The following is a 23,070-nucleotide window of genomic DNA, read 5'->3' as shown; positions in this document are numbered from 1 at the left end:
GGGAAATTATTTTGTTGAATCTGTAAACAAATAGGTTTCTATTAGATCCAGATGCAGGGTGTGATGTGGGGAAAGCAAATGCTAAAATAAAAGGCCAAAGGAGTAAGCATCCTCACTGAGGCAGGACTGGAAACAGGGATATGATGTTTGCATTTTGGCAATCAAAGGAGAATCAGATTTCCAGTTTTTTAGGGGTTTTGTGGTCACAACAGTCTGGTTGGCCTGCTCAACATGGGCTGATTTCCACTAGAGGTGAAGAGGAAAACTGGAAGCAATTCCAAGCAATTCCCTCCCTCCAGCTTACACATTGCAAATTACTGGCAATCAGCAGAGAAAAGTTTTGCAGCAGAATTGATGATATTGTGAGGCTCCAAACTGGAACCCTACTGGTGATTTGGAGAGAGCTGGAAATTGCTTATGATCTCATGGTGTCAGGTGTCTCATTTATAATAAATAAACACAGGGAATGCACCCCAGACAATTGCTGTCAGATACTGGGAGTCATCAGCCAAAGAGCTCCCTTGGAATTTGGTATTTCAGGTCAGCTGGGTTTAACTTATTGGAAACTGCAGGCAGATAAATATCAAGGACTTTCTGAGTCAGAGCTGTGGTATTCTGGAGACATTCAGTTGGTCATGTGGGGCTTGGGTCAGTGTGTAAATGAATAAATGAAGTGCAGAACCAAGCAAAAGCCACCTGCAAAATTTCCCATGAAATTAAAAAGCAAACCTTGGGTTGTTTTCCTTTCACTTCCCATGAATATCAAAGGCAGGACTGCACTGGTGAGCCTGGCAGTGCGTTCAGAGAGCTCCTGGGAAGGGCAGGGCTCATTTGCAGCAGATGAATCGGAAATGGAGAAATCCCACTTTGTCCCTTGATCCTACAGGGCTGGAGATGAGATACGGTGGCAGAAGTGCTGCTGGAGGTGCCAGTGTGACACCCAGCAATTTCCCACTGCATCCCAGCAATTCCAGCTTCTGGTCATTTGTAAATGTAATCTTCACTGTGGAAAACCTGATTTGCAGAAGTCTGCTCATGTAATGAGAGGACAAACAGGAGCATGCAGCCTCTCTGTGCCCCCTCTGGTCGGGATACTTCAAACCTGGAGCCCAAATCCTGGTGCTGGAAGGCTCAGGGCCTCTGAACCCAGCTCCTGCTGGCTCCAGTTCCACTGACGTCAGCACGACATCCTCGGCAGAGAATCTGCTCCCCAGAATTATTCCAAGCAATTGTTTAGTGAATAATTCTGAATAATGAAAATGCAGAGGGGAGGAATTGGGAAGTTGTTTGCTGTCGATTCACAAAAGAGGAGAAATGGAGGAATTTATCATGTCAATGATTTTCTTATGAATTATTCATTCACTTCACACAACAAAATAAAAATCCCTTTCCCCCCAAGCCCCCACCCACCCAAGCTGAGGCTGCTGGCTTTGTTTAATGTGTTTTTGATGTGCTGTCGCTGGCCGTGCCCCCCACCAGCCCCGTGTGTGGCACCGCACATGGCACCCGTGACACGGTGCCGCTGCTGAGGGGACGTGTCCCCAGGGCCGAGAGGGGCACGGAGCAGCAGTGCCGAGCCCAGGAATGGTGCCAGAGAAGCTGCAAACCGCTGGAGAGGCCGCTGCGTCTAACCTGCTGCTGCTCCCTCAGTAATGGCAGGAGACTGCAGCAGGAGGGACATGAGAGCAGTGTGCCACTGTCCTGTGCCACCATCCTGTGCCACTGTTCTGTGCCACTGTCCTGTGCCATGGTCCTGTGCCACTGTCCTGTGCCACTGTCCTGTGCCACCGTCCTGTGCCACTGTCCGGTGCCACTGTCTGGTGCCACTGTCCTGTGCCACCGTCCAGTGCCACTGTCCTGTGCCACTGTCCTGTGCCATGGTCCTGTGCCACTGTCCTGTGCCACTGTCCTGTGCCACTATCTGGTGCCACTGTCCTGTGCCACTGTCCTGTGCCACCGTCCTGTGCCATGGTCCTGTGCCACTGTCCTGTGCCACTGTCCTGTGCCACCGTCCTGTGCCACTGTCCTGTGCCACCGTCCAGTGCCACTGTCCGGTGCCACTGTCCTGTGCCACTGTCCGGTGCCACTGTCCTGTGCCACCGTCCGGTGCCACTGTCCCCATGTTCCTCAGCATCCACTTGGCAGCAGGGGGGAGAATACCTCTGGAAAAGGGGTGTTGAGGGAGGCGGGGAGAAGAAATACACTGCTGTGGATAGCAGGAGGTGAAGGAGGGTGGGATGGGAGAAGGGAGGGTCAGGGATAAGAATCTCAAGGAAGAGCTGATTTTTCTGGAGTCTCCGGACTCTCCCACCCCTTTCCACAGCAGTCTGTGCATTCTTTTTATTGGGCCCATTAAAGGCAGTTGTCTGTGCAGGGATTGATTTCGGAGGAACATGGAGTTAATTCATTCCCCAAATGAAAGGCTCTGTGTACATAAAACAGTCTGTGTCTCTCCATGCCTCTGGATAGGTGAGCTTGTGTCTCTCAGCCCATTTCCTCTCTGCTCTGGAAGCCCTCACCGGGGCCATCCTTTTCCTGCATGGAGATTCAAGGATAAAACGACAGATGTCTTTCATTAAACATCTCCGGAACGAGCTGTTCAGCAGGCAATATGTATTCAGACACTATCAATATTTCATAAAGCCGTAATAGATGTTATCATAGATCCTCCATCCAATATTTATTGCACCATAATCACCGATCCATGGCACCAGGGCTCTCCATCCACCTCCCCTGCCTGTCCCCACTCAGACGTGCTCCCAGGTACACGGGGCTGCAGTGAAGTGCAAACCTGGTGCCACAATAAATCTGAAGGAGTTTGAAGTTGTTACTTCAGGCACTTTCAGGCCCGACAATAATGAAACAAATCTGTTTGCAGAAGGCGTTTTTATGGAAGGGTTTCAAAGTGAGTTGGCTCAGTGTAAATCTCGGGGTTGAGGCCATTAGGAAGCATTTAAGCTGCAGAGGCAGCAGGGCTGTGTCTCCAAGTCTGGGGGTGTAGGAAAGCTAAAACCTAAAATTAGCAACATGGAAACTGTGAATCCTTTTGGGAGTCTGCTGCTGGGTCAACACGGGACAGAGAGACCTGAGTGCAGCTGGGGCTGGACCCTTCCCTCCCTGTCTCCACCAGCATCCAAATGAGCTTCCTGAGCAACTGCTGCTTCCAGGGCTCTGCAGGGAGAGAACTGGGCCTGGAAGATTTATAGCTGGGATTTTCAAGGGAGCCTAATGGATGGAGTTTTACAATTGTGCCGCTCAGGGGTTGGACCCCTGGGTGTGCCAGTCCTTTGTGCCCTCCCAGCCCAGCAGTCTCAGGCTCATCAGTCACCTCTACGCTGGTTCTTATGTTGGCCAAACTTCTCAAAAGCATTTAGCTTCATGTCATAAGACAATCCTAATGGATAAAGTGAAGCCACCCAAAATCAACATGGTGCACATCAAATAAATGGGGTTTGTAATTGGTTTCCAAATGGAGTCTAAAAAGGATATTCCAGGTAAAGAGCTTTTTTTCTTGTGGAGACCTGAAATGGCTGGTCTTGACCCCATCCCATTTAACAGCCCCAGGAAGGAGCCAGGGGAAGAAAAGAGAAGCTGTAAAATCTTCATGGATGAATGTTGGAGTGACATAAAGACTGGGGGGGGGAAAAGGGGCTCTCGCAGGGCCCCATTAATGACACCAAGCCTTGGGTTGAGTAAACACGGTGTTTGATACAGCCAGATGTCAGATCATTCATCTCCCTGAGCTGAGGCCACCGAAAGGTCAGGCAGGGTGGTCCACTGCTGGTCCTGGGATGGGTGGTGGCACCTCCAGGGCAGGAGTTGTTCACTGGACCTTAGATAACTCTGGGAATGGGATGGATTTCTTCTGGGAAATGCCTGTTTCTGTTTCTCTCCAGTGACAAGCTTGGATGAGCAGCTCCCACAGCTCCCACATGGCTAAATCTGGGGAAGGATGTCCTGCTGTGGAGCCAGGGAATGCAGAGGCTCATTGCAGGATTGGGTAACTGATGATCCAGGAAAACCCTGCGGACAGAAGTTCCTTGATGAGCAACTTGTGATCCACCAGCCAGTTCTGCACAAGGTTGGGATAACCCTCAGCTTGGCTTAGGATCCCTGGTTCCAAAAGGGCATGGAAACCTTGGAGGAGATTCAAAGAAATGCTAGAAAAGCACTAATGAGTAGGAAATGACACCTTTAGGAGGGAAAATCAAGGAGTGTGATGGTTTAATTCAGCAAAGCAAGGGCAGTATGTGGCTGATGGCCTCATTACACCTGCAGGGAGGAGAAAAATCCTTTCCCAAATCTTCCCATCCTGGCAGGGAGAGGCTGCAGGAGCACCAGTGCCTGGGGGCTTTGCCAGCCCAGCCCAGCCTGGGAGCAGGATGGTGCTTTTAACAGCAGAGGTGTTTTTGTCCAGTTGTATTTCTGGATTTCTCATCACTGCATGTTTTTTAAGCAATTAACTCAAACCCATCCTTTTGAAGGGGTTTATGATGCATCATTCTTTGTTTCTCACAGGGGTTTAAAAAGGGTCATGAACTGTGGAAAATGCCTGAGAAACACCTACTTTACAGCAACTTTATCATCTCTTCAGCCCTTGGGGCCCTGATGGGAAGCAGACCATAAGGAATTTGCACATGGGTGTGTGCAGGGGGAGGGATGTGTGAAAAATATTAGCCTAAATGCTCATAGTAGTCTTGAAATTTGGAGCCTGAGAGAGAGAGAGAGACGAGGTTCCCTTTCAAAGTGAGGTGTGCATTAAGACACTGGTGCAGAATGGTTATGGGGAGCTGGAAGGGCTGGAAGGGCTGGGGAAGGGGAGGTCTGGGCTGGGGTCTTGGTGGGGCAGAGCCCAGGCAAGGTGGGACTGAGGAACAGCTCATGCCTCACTCCACTACATTCCTTTAAAACAACACCCTGGAGAGAAGCATCACCTCGGTAAACAAATGGGATTTTAGCTTTGATTCCCCATAAATCACCAGAGCTGTTTCCACTGTGGAGAGCAGAGTGTAATGAGCTAGTTCATGGGGCATGCAAGGAACATTTTTATTTTATTCTTTTTTTGGCCCTCTAAGGTCCCAGGTTTGACTTTGAGTTCCCATGAAACAGAAAACACTTGCTGATGCAGAGGGGTCTGAAATAAGCAGGCAAGCTTGGGGGCTGCTGGCACTTGAATAAATCCTAAAGTCCTGGTATTTGGTTAAACTTGAATCTGAATATTTGTGTATATTTTTTACAACAAGTACTTGCCTCAGGGAGCAATTTGCAGAGCTGAAACAATCCAAGAATTTTTTTTTTCCCCTGCCTGGTATTTCCACCCTCCAGGAAGTGCAAAGCATTGAGAAGATTGGATCCTACAATATTTTTGCCATTGCAAATAGTTCTCAGATGCACAGAGCACAAGCTATGAAAAAATGCACAGGGAAAGCCCTGAGTGTGCCCTAACCCCCGAAATACCAACCAGGGAGCTGAGACTGGACCTTCATCCCATGGATAGAAGCTCCGTGGGGCCCAGCTGGGACCAGAGCAACTCGAGGTATTCTGGGAGAGCCCCATTTTTCTCAGACATTGCCTGCTCAAGGGGGAAGGAGCACCTTGGCTCCTGTGAGCTGAATTTCATATTTCTGAGGAAACCTGGCTTCCTGACAACTTGGCTTCAAGTGCTTATTATATGTAACACATAACCTCTTTAATATTACACATGGTATGTTTAACTGCTTAATTTACTCTGGGAAGTATTGCCAAGTGCAGCTATTCTGTTGACATATCATTTGCATGATAAACTGGTGTATTTTAAGCCACAAATAGGATGCGTCTGTGAACTATCTGTCTGCACTTTTACAAGCTACAGACTACAGCAGCTCCTTGAATCAGAGAGTGGAGCCCCACATTGTGCCTGGGGAGGGAGTGAACGATCCTTTCTTCCAGAAGAGAGCAGAGACTCATGGCTGGTCTCCATCAGGGAGCCAGATCAGGTAGGTCTGACTAAATCCTTAGGTAGATATTTGCTTTGGACAAAAAATAGCTTTTTTCCCCCCTTCAGGGCCCTATTCTAGTTTGGCTAGGACTGGAAATGATGTTTCTTCTACCTAAATAAAGCTGATTCCCCCCTGTTTGCCCAGGCCCCAGAAGTCTCCCTGCAAGAACCTGCAGCTGGTGACTCTGACCTGGGCAGAGCTGCAGGGGCATTGCACAAGTCCAGCCACGTCTCCTGGATCCCAAATCGTGGGCTGTGTTGGAAGGGACCTCAGAGCTCTCATCCTATCCCTGCCATGGCAGGGACCTCCAGTATCCCAGGCTGCTCCAAGCTCCATCCAGCCCAGCCTTGGACACCTCCAGGGCTCCAGGCCAGCCACAGCTGCTCTGGACAGCCCGTGCCTCATTCCCATCTATCCCTCGGCCTCCCAGGACTCTTTCCTCTCTCTCCATCCATCTGTGGGTCTGTCTGCACCCTCTCCCACCTCTCAGAGCTGGCGGACCCTGCCCTGGTGTTCCTCAGCTGCTCCCTCAGTGCCCCATGGGCAGTGTCACCTCCAGCAGTGTCACACCAGCCTGGCGGTCACACAGTGCCACAAGAGGCTCCGAGGCCTTTGGACACTCCAGGCTGATATCTCAAAAGTCTAATTTGACATGTTTCCAGCAGGGGAAGCATTTATTGCATTAGACAAGTTGATGCAGCTCCCAGGTTGGGAATTGCACTTATTTGCCATAATAATGGTGTAAAGTCATCTTCCTTTTATTGTGTTATCTCCTTTAATCAGGCAGAGACGCTCCCCTTTGATTTCATTTTAATCAAAGGCTCAAGCATCACTTATCTGAAGACTAATGACTCAACTCCATGAGAGGAGAAACTTTGAAGAGCTTCAGTTGAGCTGGGAGGAGTTAAAAAAATACGGTTTATTTGAAACTTTTCCCCCCTTTTTTAACATGTGTGGTTATTTCCTCTTATGTCAGCTGTCTGGGAGCAAAGGCAAACCAAATCTTGCTGCCTTTCCTGAACATGGAGCACTAAGGAATGTGGCTCAGGAAATGGGACACACTTTCACATGAAGGATATTCCCATTGGTGTGGTCAAGACTGTTCTTATCTATAGAGAAAAGTGCCAGATTTCCTGAATCTTTTTCCTTGTTTGATGAGAAGATTTGATAGATATTTATCTAGGAATGAGCACTTTTACCTTCAAATGCAGTTTCTAACAAGAAAAGATATTTTTGGCTGAAACCAGAAAGTCTTGTGAAAGCCCTCAAAACTTGTAAAATTCCCTCAAAGAGTGTAGAAAAGGAATTCAGGTGAGGTTTGTAAATGGAAGCTTTCTGGGGAGGATTTCCGCTATTTGCACAGAAATAGCTGATTGTCTAAGTTGGAATTGGGCTTCATTGCCTTGGATTTCTTCATGGGCAAATCCCCTGGAGCTCCTGGATCAGAGAGTGTCCCTTTCCAGCTGGCACAAAGGCTCTGCTGGGAATTTCCTCTGGTACAGCAGTCTGGAGGTCAGGATTGTCCAAAGGAGATGCCCAGTTTGCCATGTGGTGTTCCCAGCTGCCAGGACCTGGCAGGGCTCCAGCAACCCGGCCGGTTTGGGGTGCCTTGGCTGCACCAAGCCAAAGTGACTCCTCCAAAATTGCAAGTGCTGCTTGAGTGCCTTCCTGGGCAGAGCAAAGTTTCCCGCTGGCAGCAAACACATCACCCCTACCCTCCAGCCAGGAAAATCAGTGCATGGGATCAGGGTACTGAGGATCAAAATGCTGGAGGGGAACTGGAGGTTTCCAAGGCTCTGAAGAAGCCAAAGTGGGGATCCCAAGGCTTTGGGGGGATGGTTGGGCTGCCACATTGCCTGTCCCTGCAGGGCCTCCTGCCTGAGGAGCCCAGCTCTGCCCATGGGGATTTTCTGGAAGTCATTTCCTGCAGCTCTGCACAGGCACAGCAGAACGCCTGTCCAGGGGCGCTCGGGGCTCCGTGGGAAGCAGGAATGAGCATTAATCCTTTGCCAGGCTGCTCCTGAGAGCCATGGTTTTCACACTTGCTCTGTTGGAATACCTCCTGAGCATGAGCTGGATGAAAATCCCACTCAGTGCACAGTGCTCAAGGCCAAAGCTCCCGGGGTGTCACTGCTGCAGCTTTGGTGGCTTCTTCCAGAGGTTCCTTCCTGTGGGTTCCTTTCACTGGGAGAACAGGGACTGCTCTTCCTTTTACCCTGGAGCTATTGCTTTGTTCACAGGGGGAAAGAAATAAGAGAGATGCTGAAAAAGATCCAGTTGTGTTGTTTTTAGCCATTTCCAGCAGGCACTTGGCTCATTCATGTGTCACCATCTTGTGCCACCGCTGGGCCTGCTGGAGCAGAGCCTGGGCCTCCCTGCAGGTACACTGATAGATCCTGTCCTTCGTTCAGCAGTGACACTGATGGTGTGACATTATGGGATGTATCTCAGGTGTTCAATACACCTGAGCGAGGCTGTGTTTGTGCCAGGGCCTCACCAGCAGGGCACCCAGGGCCCAGGACAAGGGGGATTCCCTTCAAAGCTACACCTGAGCCATGGTTGCTTTAAAAAGTGGTTTCAATAAGTCTGTAACTGCTCTGGGACTGCCTGTGTGCATTTGCAGTGGGGTCTGTCCTTATTTCACTGTGGGTTTGCAGATTCTCCTCTCTCTGTGCACAATGCAATGAGAAGCTCTTGCTTCACATCTTGGTGCTCCAAACTTTAGCCTGGGGACTCCCATCTCCTCTCCAGAAGTGTCTGCAGTTTAGGAGATGATTTAGGGCTGCTGGCAAGTCAGAACCAGTGGGAGCTGCCGGGATGGAGACGGGGCTGGCTGATTTGCCATCCTGATAAGCAGGAGCCAAGCACACCCAGCAAGGCCAGATGGCTGCAGCATTATCTGTCACCACGGATCTCAGAGCAGATGGATGCTACATACATAAACATCTCACAACCGTGGTTATTATTGATGCAATTACTATTAATACTATTTGTAAGTGTTCTATGAACCCAAACACAGCGCTGGGCTAGGGAACACAAAGCACAGTCAGCGTGGTTGCTGGGCTGCTAATTAAGGGTAACTATCAGTAACACTATCTGCCATTAGAGCTAATAATGCAATGGCAACACATCTTGATTTCCAAGGGAAAGGGCTGGGGTGATGAGTCAGAGCCCAGGGAAAGCTGAGGGAGTTGGAGAGGATGCCCAGCTTCAGGGAAAATTAAAAGTCTTAGAAGACTAAAAACCAGGGACATGAATGAACCATGGGCCTTGGGAGAAGCACTTTGGACCTGTAGCTGTTTTGGGGCACCTCAGCTCCGTGTCTGACTCGGGCTTTGCAGCTTTCTGGGCTCTGAATTCAAGGTGGCTGGAGCATCTGGGCCAGGGCATTTTGAACTGTGGTTTGTGCCTTAGAGCCAAAGGAAAAGCTTTAATTGTGGGATCTCAGACCTGCTACTTCTCTGCTCTCTCATTTCAACTCTGCTCCTGACCTGCTGTGCGTCTTTCCAGAAATCTGTGCCTCCATCTGTCTTGTCTATTTTTACTGCAGGGTGTTTTGGGCAGGGACTTGGCTACGTGTCTGTGCAGCTCAAAGCACAAGAAGGGGCTGGGGCTGGTCAGGACCTCTGGATCCTGTGACAATGCTGGTCAGGAGTGACTGGAGAGGCTGGTCAGGAGTGACTGGAGATGCTGATTTGAGCTCAGGTGCTCCAGGGGCAGGATTTCTGTGTCCTGACCTGAGACTGGCTCATGTTCAAGCCTTTCCACAGCCTGCTGTTTCCCTTTGAGTTTGTGCAGCATGAGATGATTTGTTTGGGTATTTTTCTCCATAAGGATTATGGAGAGAGCTGGAGTTGTATAAATGTGTCTGACTTTCTTGTGTCTATGTCAGGGTGAGTGAAACTCAACCAGAATCTGGCTCTGAGAAAAGGGCCCATTTCCCCCTCTGGGTAGTAAAAGGAATACTCTCAGTTTGGAAGCCCCTAAATCTTCCCAGTATTCAGTTCCCTTCCCTGGAAGGTTGTGCAGCCCTGGGAGAGCTGGAGGAGCTGTCATCCCTGAGGTATTCAGAGGCTGTCTGAACAAGATCCTGGAATGACAGTGAAGTCTTCTCAGGAGGGCAGGAGACCTCCAGAGGTCCTTTCAACCCCAAATTCTCTGACATTTGTAAAAACCCCTTTATGTATGTACCTGAATCTTAGATCATTTACATATCTAAAAAAAAATCAGGCCTAGATCTTTCTGCTCCAGAAAATCCTCTTTGCAAAACCTGGGCTGGCCTAGGAATGGCTTTAGAAAATATTTCCCATCTGTCTCTGTCAAACACAATGAGGGAGTCAGTGGTTCCTGCCTGATACAACAACATGGAAAGATTCATGGCATGTGTTTTACCCTCCAAAGAATTTCTTGGCTTCCCAGTGCTTTGTTAATGTGCATTGATTATGTTTACTGTGCCGTTAGAAAGTAATTTAGGGATTTATTGGGCTGGCTTTAAATACTGAAAGTGAGTCATTACCCTGACCCACTTGTGCCTGAGCCTAAAGCGAGTAAAGGAGGGTGAGACTTTGCCCCAGTGGTGAAAAACTTCCCAGGAAACTCGGTTTTGAGGACAAAAAATGAAAAAGAGCCTGCAAAGGCACATCACTGCAAGTGGAACGCCTTCAATCCCTCTCCCATCCCCCTCAATCAGAGATAATAACAGGATAGCAACAGGAATTCCAACTGGATGGTGCTGAGAGCTGGAGAACAAATCCAGCCACGCAGGCAAAGCCAGCGACGGGAGTGAGGGATTTCTCACTGAGGAATTCCACTGGGGATCAATGGGACTTGGCTCCCTGCCTTCTGTCATAAATCTGAACGTCTCTTCTCAGATCCAGACGATTATGGGTGAGACATGTTGGCAGTTTCCCTTCAAACAGAAGGGAGATGATGGAGTTTTTCTTAGAATTTAGGATTTGGCTCAACTGGAATCGCAGGATGGGCCATTAGCCAAGTAAAATGTGAACCCATTCTGGAAGGACGATTCATGTTTCTGTGGGTTTTTAAAATTGCATTGCTTCAAAGCCATGCTGATAACAGGAACAATAATGATGGTAAGACCCTGAGATGTGCACAGCCAGTTTGGTTCCTCGCAGCTCACAGTCCAAGCTGGGATGTTTGGCTCCTCCTCTGACAGCTCCCAGTGGTCTGGGGATGAGCTCTGTGGTTATGCTCTGAACACAAGCCAACCTTAACAATTCCATTTGCTTTTGCATTCAGAATTGCTGGTTTTGGAGAAGGTGGAGCCCCCATTTTTCACTGGTGGATCTTCTGTTCATTGGGCAGTTTTTTCTTTATCTCTCCCACAGCCAATCCTCCCTGGCTCCAGCTCAGGGTGGTTTTGGGCACCATTGGAGCAGGTCTGACCCACCCCTGGAAGCAACAGCCACTCCTGTCACCTTGGAAGAATGCGAGGAGAAAAAGGAGTTCCTTGTTCTGCAGGGATGAGTTCAGGCTGGCTGTGAGGAAAAGGCGCTTGGTGGTGATAAATCAGCTTTCAGCCTTTCACAGGGGTTACGCTGCAGGCTGGTCCTTCCTGAGGCAAAAGCTGTGGCTGTGCACAGATGTTTCCACCCCTCCTTCCATCCCATCTGAGCAAACAACCCCTCCTGGAGGCACAGAGGGACAGAGGACAGAGGGAGGGGCAGCCCAGGGTTTACCAGGGCTGGTGCTGGGCTCAGGGAGGCTCCAGGCCAGGCTCTGCTCAGCTGCTGGAGTTCAGCATCACCCCATCAGCACCAGGGACACAGCCTGGACTGGGCCAGCCCTGGGGATTGCAGCTCCCAAGGCTCTGCCCAGGCACCAGCAGCGAGCTCCACATTTCTGGAGCTGGGAACTCTGCACCTGCTTTGGTGCACTCGACTCAGGGCTGAATTTTGGTGTGATGACACCTTAAACCAGATGCTGCCATCTGGGGAGGACCATGGGATACACTGGATTTGAACAAGATTTTTCAGGCAAACATCCTTGCTCTACTGGGTTTCTGTAAAGCTGGAGATTTCTGCAAAGTATCTCCCCCTGCAAGTGTTTGAAGTGTACATTTATTTGAAGAAGTAAGAACAAAATATTTCCCTCCAGGCTAATGTTAAACTGTTTTGTCTGAGTTGCCTCAGGTGGAGATTTTGGGGTAAAAATTGTCACCTGAAAGGTTTCTGACAGAAAAATCAGAACAGATTTAGTCAAAGTATTTTGCAAATCCACGTTGAATTGTGACAATGAACAAAGGAACCTCTGCACAACACCTGGCGTTCTGCCTTTCAACAGCCTTAAATTGAAATGAGTCTTAATTCAAAGAAGTTCTTTTTTTAGACACTTAATTCCCCTTCACTCAAAACACACACTTGTATTAAAAGAAAAGATTTTCAGCCTAAAGAATAGATTTTTATTCCTGTCTAATGCTTTTTTCGTTATTATTTGTATTTTCTGCAGTCAAATGAGAACTCGGGTATTTATGTGCCCCAAGAGAGATGCTCAGAACCACAATGTCCTCAAGGTAAGTTGGACCATTTTTCCTCTGTGGCTTCTGGGTTGCACCCCTAGCCTTGGTGGCTGTCCCCCAGCTCCCCCAGCAGTATGGGCAGAGGTGGGTTGATGCTGTGCCAAGCGAGTTGTTTTGACACATCCAAATTGAAATTGCACAGGATTCTAGTTCTCCTGTTATGTTTTTCCCTACGTGTTTTGAATTTTTCATCCTCGTTTGGGACACACAAATGTCAAATCAGCAGTCTGGTATTTTTATCTGCTCCTGTCTCTCTGAGGCACTGTGAGGATGCTCTGGCTTTCTCCCTGTGCCTCCCACACTCATCAGACTGGGGCTTTTTGCTCTGCTCTGTGGCAGTGATGGCATTGTTTGTCCTGGGAGGGCTTTTCCACCCTTTTTATCTCTCCCACAGCCAATCCTCCCTCCAGGAGATCTCTGCTCTTCATGGCCACTAAGTGTCCCTGCATGGCTGAGAAAATTCCATCATCCATGGGGAGATGCTGCACCCAGGGGAGGAGCCAAGCATTCCTACCTGGATCCAATCTGACCTGGGAACAGCACAGCAGCCTTTGCCCCCTGCATTCCCAGAGGAGCAGCTTCCTTCCCCTGCATTCCCAGAGGAGCAGCTTTCTTCCCCCTGCATTCCCAGAGGAGCAGCTTTCTTCCCCTGCATTCCCAGAGGAGCAGCTTCCTTCCCCCCGCATTCCCAGAGGAGCAGCTTCCTTCCCCCCGCATTCCCAGAGGAGCAGCTTCCTTCCCCCCGCATTCCCAGAGGAGCAGCTTCCTTCCCCCCGCATTCCCAGAGGAGCAGCTTCCTTCCCCCCGCATTCCCAGAGGAGCAGCTTCCTTCCCCTGCATTCCCAGAGGAGCAGCTTCCTTCCCCCTGCATTCCCAGAGGAGCAGCTTCCTTCCCCCTGCATTCCCAGAGGAGCAGCTTCCTTCCCCTGCATTCCCAGAGGAGCAGCTTCCTTCCCCCTGCATTCCCAGAGGAGCAGCTTTCTTCCCCTGCATTCCCAGAGGAGCAGCTTTCTTCCCCTGCATTCCCAGAGGAGCCCAGGCTCATTTCCCCCAGCCCTGGAGCTCCAGAGGAAAACTCCCCCCTTCTACAGCCTGGAAATCACCTGCTGTTCCCTCACAGAAGGCAGATGCTCTGCAAGCTTCTCCCAGCCCAGGGCTGGCAGCTCAGCCTGCCAGGGCTGCCCCACTGGCACCTGCTCCCACCTCAGCTGCCACACCTGGAAATGGGGGAAGGCACTGCCCAAGCAAACCCCACTGCAAGGCCAGCAGGGGAAGGGAATGAAGAATTGGACAGGTCTTCCTCATGTGGCTTGAACTGGTCCTTGCCATAGCAGTGGGGGGGGGGGACACAAAAACAGCCTAAGGAAGTGGGGGCTGTCCAGCCCGGAGAAGAGAATGTTGTTTGGAGACCTCAGAGGCCCTTCCAGGATCTGAAGGGGCTTCTGGGAAGCTGGAGAGGGAATGTTCATCAGGAACTGGAGTGACAGGACAGGGGGAATGGGTTCAGACTGACAGGGGAAGTTTAGGTTAGAAGTTCCTCCCTGTGAAGGTGGGGAGGCCTTGGCACAGGTTGCCCAGAGCAGCTGTGGCTGCCCTGGATCCCTGGAAATGCTCAAGGCCAGGCTGGACACTGGGGCTGGGAGCAGCCTGTGACTGGAAGCAGTAGTGGAAGATGTCCCTGCCCATAGGACAGGATGAGCTTTAAGGTCCCTCCCAACCCCAAACCACTCCTGGATTCTGTGATTGCATGAAAGCCCCCAGCTCACTGCAAAGGACAGCCAACTCATTTCTTCCAAAAAACTTTCTACACATTTACCTCTGGCCCCAGTCAAACACAGATGCTTGAAAAGGCCACACTACAGCATTACATTCCCCAAATTCATTTCTGTTCCAGCTGGGAGCAGGTAGCCGTGGGCAGGAAGCTGCCTGACCTGGATTTCCATTCTCCCTTGACTGGGGAGTTTTGCTCTGCTGATGCCTAATTATATCCAGGCCAGTGTTATTGGTGGAGCCGGGCTCCAATCTCAGCTTCTAAATAAAGCCGTGTGCGTGGTGTGGGGGAAGAGGAATGAGCGGCCCCTGCCCCATTAACGCCGCGTTGGGACGTAATGAGTCCGAGAGGAATCCTGCATTCTGCTGCTTGGCAGAGTGGACCTGCTTGGAACAGTGGTTTATCGAGCTGCATTTTTCCCTCCTCTTTTTAAAGTTACTAAATATTTTATGAACATCTGTAGGGCAAAACATTCGCTTCCCTCTCCACCAACCCTCGATAACTCACTCACTGCTTTTACTGTGCATTAAATTCTTTATGGGTGTAATTGTGAAACCTTCAGAGGTGCTTCCAGGGCACTCTTTGTCAGTGTCCCCTCCACGTGTGACAGGCAGCACTGGGATCAGTGGCTCAGTGCTGTCCTCTCCCTTTGTGTTACAGGTGGCAATGATGGGGACCGGGTTCAGTGGAAATACAGCCAAACCCCTGCTCCAGCCCAGCCCCTGCGGGCAGGCAGCGAGAGGCAGGGAAGGACGTGGTGGCTGCTGGATGTGGGCGCTGTGTGTTGGGAAGGGGCTCCTTTGGAGGGGCAGCAGTGCCGGGAGTGATGGATGTGCACGGCGACGACTCCTGACACATCTGCGACTGCCAGAGCCCTGGCGAGAGCTGAGCTGGGCTGCCTGGGGTGCCTCTGCTGCCTCCTGAACGAGTCCAAAACTGGCAGTGATGTAGAAGGGAGGGAGGCAGGGCAGAGATTTCTGGTTGTGACCCTGTGTCTGTGCGGCTGTTTTGGCATTCCACAGGGAGCCCTGGGTTCCCTGCTTTGCCTTTGGGGTGTTTATAATCCACTGCGCTCTGCTCTGGGATTCAAGGGGAGGGAATGCATGTGTGATGGAGAAGTGGACAAGGACAAATGGAAATGCCAACATCTGCCTTTAATTCTGGATAACTTGTTTGATTGCTCACATCTCTCTGATTTCCCTTTCCAGCTTCAGGGATACATGGCAGGCAGGAGCAGCCAGGGAAAGAGGAGCTCCGAGGGAATGCTGAGAGAACACAGCAGAGTGCAGAATGTTTTAAAAATATATAAACAGAGGTATCCACCCTGGAGATGTCATCCTAGGATTTGCTCCACTTCTGTCCAGTACTGAGAGTGACATGGACCAAACCCCATGTCCCTCTGCTTCCACAGGGACCCTGCTGGGAAAGGGGAGTCACAAAAGGACGTGAGCCTGCAGGGAAGGGTCCAGGCCCCAACTTGTGGGCTTTGCCTTCTCGTGGGTGTTGTACCCCAAGTCTGGCACTGGAATTTGGTGAGGAAGAGCAGAGCTGGGATAGCCAATTTGTTGAGAGGGACCCCGGCTGCTTCTTGTATCTGGCAAAACCTCCCACAGCACCTCAGGGGAGACACAAGCTTGAAATCTTAATTAAAAAGCAGAAAGAAGGGTTTCATGCAAGGCTGATATTGTGATTCTCTTCCCTTTATGGACAATTCTTATGCAAGCTCCTACTGTGTCTGTGGAATTGCTAATTTAAAGGAAGTTACAGATCTGTGCAGTGCAGGGCCTGTGTCAGCAGTGTTTAACATCAGGAGACCGAGGTGTGTGCTGATCCCTTTCATTGTTAGGAACTTTCTTTTTATTTCTTGCAATCCTTCCTTTCTTGTCATCCACTCCAGAAAACACCAGAAGGAACATTGCCACCACCTGGGGTGTGTGGAGAGAGCGCCAATAAACCAAAGTGTCACCGTTCAGCACTAAAACTGTTCATGGCCAGACAGCGACAAGGTCTGGATCAGCAGGGGATGCCACGTCTGGGCTTCCCAATCCTCAGTTCCCCTCTGGAAATTTTCAGGGGCAACAGCACAGTGTTCTTGCATGAGCATCTCCAACCATGGAGGCTGCAAACAGGATTTGAGAGACCTGTGGTTTATGTTTGACTTGATCCAGGCCTGATGGAAATTTTGGAAAGCCAGACTGACATTATCTAATCAGAGCCAGTCCATAACCAGCCAGATGGGACAGAGCTGTCCCACCTCCAGCTGAAAATGAACCAGGCCTCTGGAGAGGGTTGGCTTTCTCTTCATGCCTGATTAGGGAAATACAAGCTCCTCTCCTGAGGCACAAGTTTGAAAAATGTAATTTAATTCCTTTTGCTTCTCCATCTCTTTAAGACAATAATTTCTTCTGTCTTGTTAGATCAGGAACCTGATAGTGATGGGAAAATTGATGAGGTCTGAAAGTACAAACCTTTGGGATGGTCCTAATAGAAGCACCTTTACTCAGAATTAGGGAGCTTTTAGGGATACCTTATGGAGATGGATGACCCCAGGGGATCCATTTGGGAGTCCCCTGGGCACCTGGACCCTGCCCCACACCAGATTTTGGCCAGGCGTGACTTGTGCTTCCTGGAAGAGATTCAAGAAAGATTAGAGTCCAGACTGGTGCCAGCCAGAGATGAAACCCAAGGTAATTTTTTCTGTGCTCTTGTGGAGGAAGGACAATGCCTGATCCAATTGTGAAACTCATGGCAGGGCCAGGGGAGACCAAACACAGAGATGGGTTTGTAAAATCATTAGAGAAATGTGGCCAGAAAAAGGCCATCAAGGGCTTTTAAACACAAGTTACTCACAGCTCCATCTGGCTCAGGAAGGCCCTGATCTACAAATGGCTAGAACTGGGAATGGTTTATGACCTGTCCTGTTCCTGTGCCAGCCCTCCAGGAGATTGGCTTTGATGGACTTTTGATCTGATCCAGGAAGTTCTTCTTATACCCTTATCACAAATGGCTGCTGAGAAATTATAAGAGTTTCATCAAAATGGGAACTGGAAGGAAATTCAGGTTGGATCTGACTTTGTTGCTAGCTCCTTGCAGGAAGGCAAGGTTTGGACACAATTTAGGTCTTTCCCCTTGTCCCAGAGAGATTAAAACTCCATCCCTGTGACCCGGCTGGGAGGACACAGCCCAGGAGTTTGCAGAGGGTGCAGCTCAGGGCATGGAGGGGAAACCTCCTCCCTTCAGCTCATGGGATGGTGCTGGGGGTTTTCTCTGGAGCTGCTGCTCACAGGGGTCTGCGAGAGCTGGAGCATCTCCAGGCTGCCAAGAGAGTGAGAGGACAGGCGTGGGCTGGTGCTGGTGCTCAGCACAGCTGCTCCCAGGCAGTGCAGGCCAGCCAGGAGCTGCTGATGGATGAGTCCATCATCTCACTGAGACAAGGTTTGCGTCTGCCTTAGGGCTCCAGCTGTAAATGAGCCCCTAGTGGATTTTGCTCCTAAAACTTCCCTGTAATACAGAAATAGCTGCATCCCCAGACATGGGAAAGGGGGGCAGCAATGGATACACAAAGGGAAGGGATGCTGGAGCCCTGCAGTGGTTAACAGGGAAAGAAAACTCCTCCTAAAACAGCCGGGGCGATGCTGAGACTGGTGAGACACTGGGAAATGGGAGATGTGGCCACCGCCTCCCTCGCCCCCAAACTCTGTTTGCTGCTATAATAAACATGCCTGAGGTTTCAGTGCCTCCCAGACCTTACCCCAAAGGACCACTACACCTGGGATCAGCAATGCACCTTCCCGTGCCCCTATTCCCTGCCCCTGCCACCCTTGTTCCCACATCCCTGGAGCTCAGCACCTCGGATCGGCTCAGATATGGGATGGGAACAGGCAGTGGCTGTGGCACATGGGAGACCACATCCTGTTGCAGCCAGGAGTGTGCTCCTGGTGCTCCCTCCTTCACAGCCCTGCCTGCTCTCCTGCTGGGTTAAACAGAGGCAGACACAGCTCCACTGCTTCTCTGGCTCAGCACGGGAGGACTGGAAATGCTGAACAGCTCTGCAACATTCCTGTGTCAGCAAACAAACAAAGATACGGTATCTGCTCCGCGGGGATGTCAGCACCTCTAAGTTGTCCTTGATTCTGGAGCTCTGGGATAGACAGGGCTGATCCTGACCATGCAAAGGACCAGGTCTGAGACACCATCACCAGGCTTGGAGAAGGCTGCAGGAGAAGGTAGGAGGTGCTGGGAGGAACCTGGGATAGTGGAAGGTAGACTTGGATGGTCTTTAAAGGTCTCTTCCAACTCAAATAATTCATTCTGTGATTCTCCCTTATCCTGGTAGTACTGTAGAGCAAAAACCCCAATTCTGTTCAATTCAAGCAGGAGAGAAATCCAGGAGCTGATTGCAAACCTGGTCTGGGCAAGAGGAGGGCACCCTGCGCTGCAGCATCTCTGGAGTTGCTTCCCAGACCTGTTCCCCTTTCTGCAGCTGAAACCTCCCTGTCAAATGCCAGCCCCAGCAGGTGCAGCAGCTGCCCCTTGGCTGCTCTGCTGGGCCAGGCTCAGCCCTGGCACTTGCCCTGGTCACACCACCCTCCCTTGAGCCAAAACTGGAGTTCAATAGGGAAAAAACTCCTCTGCCTCTCACTGCAGATCACAGGGATGATGCTGGTCTTGTACAAAGGCTGGCAGACATTACCTTGTAAGCAATCTTTTTAATCTGCCAGATGATTCCCTTCCCCTTCCCCTCCATCATTTTTATGGCCCCGCAGCGTGCACAGGGCCCGGCGTGTCCCGGCAGGAGGTGGAGAACCCAACCCACGAGTGCCTGATTCATCACCGCTAATTCCGTTTGCCATTCGCCATAATAACAATAATCAAAATGAATTAATTCGGTATTAGTGGAGAAGGAACATTGGAACTGCATGGGAATGGTGCTGCAATCAAATCAGATACGTATCAATTCAAAGGAAGATCTCTTTATCTCTTTAATAGCTTTTTTACCTGCTTGGGACTGCTGTTTATTCTCAAGGATGGGTTCTCGTATTAATATAACTTACAGCTGTTCTAAAATGTCTTCTATCTTTCACAGCTTGTTCTAAATATTTTAGCAAACATAAAGTGGGCTTCTTCCTTTCATCCTCCCTTGAGATGAGGCAGAAGATGATAAAAGCCCTAGTTTTCCCCACAGCAAATGTACCTTTTTATAGCTTATTGGGAATCAGGCAAAATGGATCAATTAGATGATCGTGTGGAGCAGCTTCTTTTTTATGGGGTGATAACTCCAGGCCGAGAGGAACAAACTCTCTCGGTGTATGGCCAGGGTGTTTATTTAGAAGATATATTTATACAAGGCTAATAGGAAACACCATCAATTTATTATTTACACTGGATAAAGGTCAGCCTAATCAAGGACTTATTGAAAATGGTACTTGGGCCAGATTTAGGGTCTTGTCCAAAACTGGTCCTCCCACCTGAGTCTTTCCCAGCTGCACAGTGACTTGTGGAGATTCCCTGGGGGCTTGGGGAAGGAGGGTGGAGGGACAGGATGCAGGGATTGTCACCTCCCCTGAGATGGGACCTGGAACCTGTGCCATGATGGGGGACAGGGATGAGGATGTCCTGGGCATGCTGCTGCCTTGGGTCCCTTCAAGCTCTCGTGGCTTTTTCCTGATGCTCCAGGGTGTTTGTAACCAAGCCAACTGCTGGCATTGCCCCATCTCCTCTTAGTTTGGGGGTCCTGTCTCAGGAACACGCTGTCCTGGTGACACTGTCCTGGTGACACTGTCCTAGTGACACCCAGCACCCAGAAGAGATTCCCCATCACTGAGAGGTGTGAAGTGCTTTTGGAGTGAAAGGCTTTACTTTCACCCTCGTGCTTTGCAGGGAGGAGACACCAGGTGGGAAGAAGGGCTCTGACCATGTGGAGATGTCAGAGAATGCAGCACCCCCAAGGACAGCTGAGCTAGAGCCCTTCTCTGGGATGACAAACCTCCTCTGTGGCAGGTGACAAACCCACCTGTGCTCCTGGTTTGCCCCCACACTCGGCAGGAGCCCCTCTAGAGGTTGGCATTAGGTCCCCAGGAACTGGCCTGCAGTCTCCCCTGTTCCTGAGCTCCCCATTCCCAGACAGTGACGCAGCTGCTGAAATTCGTCCCGTGCAGCCCCGAGCCATTCCTGACTCTTGTCTCTATTTTCTTCCCGTCATCCGGCGTCGCACATCACGGGTGAAATATGAAAGAAACAAATTAGAATTACCTCGCTGGTGTGACAGAGAGGAGAGCTGCGAGTTGGGGAAGCTGAATGGAATGATAAATCCCATCGCTTAAACCGTGTAATGAATTTTCCTGGAGATTTGTCTCAGAGTAAAGAAAGGGAGAGGAGGGGAAAAATATGAAATTCTCCTCGGATTTTGCAGAAGGGTTGCAGGCAGCTCTGACTGAAAAGTGTAAATCTGAAGAGTTTGTGCCTGCAGTGCATCCAAATAAGTTCCCCTTCCTTAATAGTCCTGGGTGCAATTTTCAGTGAAATGTCAAATCTTCTTTTCCTCCACTGGCATTCGGTCTAATAACATTATTTTGTCCGAGAAGCCTGGAGAACTAATGTACTTCAGGAGTAATTCTGCAGCTAAATATAGGAAAGAAGATTTTTTTGCCTTACAAGAAAATATTTTTTGTGCTATAAGGGACTTTGGTGGGGGTTGGAACATCCTTTGCCACTGATTTCTTGGGTGACCTTGGATAAATCACTGTCCTCTCTGTGCCTGTCTCTCCTTCCCTCTCTGAACTTTTCATGGATTTAGGTTTCAAGGTTTTTGGGATACAGACCAATATTTGCTGGATTTTTAGATTTCCAAAAGAGTCCCTGGAAGTGAGATGCATGTGTGAGCACAGCTCCAGCCAGGGAAGGAAAGATACCATGTCACAGAGCCTTTCCTTGGAGGGTGAGCAGGAAAACAGGCAAGAAACATGAAAAAGTCAGAGTTTTCCTCAAAAGCAGAGGTCAGGAACACACAGACCACACCTGAAGCAACCTCCTTCCCAGGGAGCTCCAATGAAACACAGATTAGTGAATGGAAATCCCAATCTCTAAAATATGTATCCCAAGGCAGGAGTGAACCTGTCTGAGGAGATGTGTTCTGAGTGCTGCAAACAGGACACCCCAGTGCATTTCTACCATGGCTGTTCCTGGAGCAGGAGACTGGGAAACCAACTGAGAACTTCCCAACCCTGGGGAGCTCCTGGCAGGAAGATCTCAGTTCACAACATCCAACTCAATAAAAATGGTGTCTCTGTGACATCCAAACTGTTCCAACACTGCCAGCAGCTACCACCCTCCTTTTCTCACTGGAATATTAAATTTATTTTTTTTAAATCCTTATTTTTTCAAGAGAAGCCTAAAGGAAAAGCCCTGCAAGTTGCCTCCTGTGGGAACGGAGCACAGAACATGAACAAGCTACAAATACATGCCAGGAAAAATCCATAAAAAGTAATATTCCCTGAGGCAAAAGGAGCATATTCTCTGTGTTCAGACCATGCTGTCTCACCTCACTGCTGTTTTCATTCAGAACAGGGTGTGGGCTGTCCTGGCCATACCCAGCCTGAAGGGTGTGCAGAGACGCAGCAGATTTTAAAGGAATTCTAAGAATTCTCTGCAAAAAGAGCATTTTATTATTACAAAAAAAAAAAAAAAAAAAAAAAAAAAATAAATAAAAAAAGAGGCAGAGATTATTCTTACAAATTAGTCCCTCAGGTGACTGGTGCAGCATCACCTGGCCAGGTGTCACCAAAGACAGGAAAGATTTTCAGGTGGTTTCTGATTGCAGCATCCCCTCCTGCTGTCTCTGCATGAGAGATCTCCTTTTTGAGTCTCAGACTGCTCCAGGAGAGGCTCAGGGTGGACAGCAGCAGGAATTTCTCCATGGAAAGGGTGGCCAGGTCTGAGCAGGGGCTGCCCAGGGAGCTTTGGAGTGCCCATTCCTGGAGGTGTCCAAGGAACAACTGGTGGTGGCACTCTGAGCTCTGGGCTGGGGACAAGGTGGGAATTGGGCACAGGTTTGTTGTGGAGAGCTTTTCCAACCTCAATAATTTTGAGATTCTGTGATTCCATCTCCCACCAGGTGCCACCTGCCTCTCTGTCCCTGCTCCCAGCCACCACTCCAAGCACATCCATCCCTCCATCCCTCCATCCATCCATCCATCCCTCCATCCCTCCATCCATTCATCCATCATCCATCCATCCATCCATGCATCCATGCATCCATCTATCATCCATCCATCCATCCATCCATCCATCCATCCATCCATCCATCATCCATCCATCATCCATCCATCCATCCATCCATCCATGCATCCATCTATCATCCATCCATCCATCCATCCATCCATCCATCCATCCATCCATCATCCATCCATCATCCATCCATCCATCCATCCATCCATGCATCCATATATCATCCATCATCCATCCATCCATCATCCATCCATCCATCCATCCATCCATCCATCCATCCATCATCCATCCATCCATCCATCCATCCATGCATCCATATATCATCCATCCATCCATCCATCCATATATCATCCATCCATCCATCCATCATCCATCCATCCATCATCCATCCATCATCCATCCATCCATCCATCCCTCATCCATCTATCATCCATCCATCCATCATCCATCCATCCATCCATCCATCCATCCATCCATCCATCCATCCATCCATCCATCTATCCATCCATCCATCATCCATCCATCCATCCATCCATCCATCATCCATCCATCATCCA

This window comes from Lonchura striata, chromosome 26, assembly GCF_046129695.1.
Source record: "Lonchura striata isolate bLonStr1 chromosome 26, bLonStr1.mat, whole genome shotgun sequence".
NCBI classification, from domain to species: domain Eukaryota; kingdom Metazoa; phylum Chordata; class Aves; order Passeriformes; family Estrildidae; genus Lonchura; species Lonchura striata.
This window is presented reverse-complemented; position numbering follows the sequence as displayed.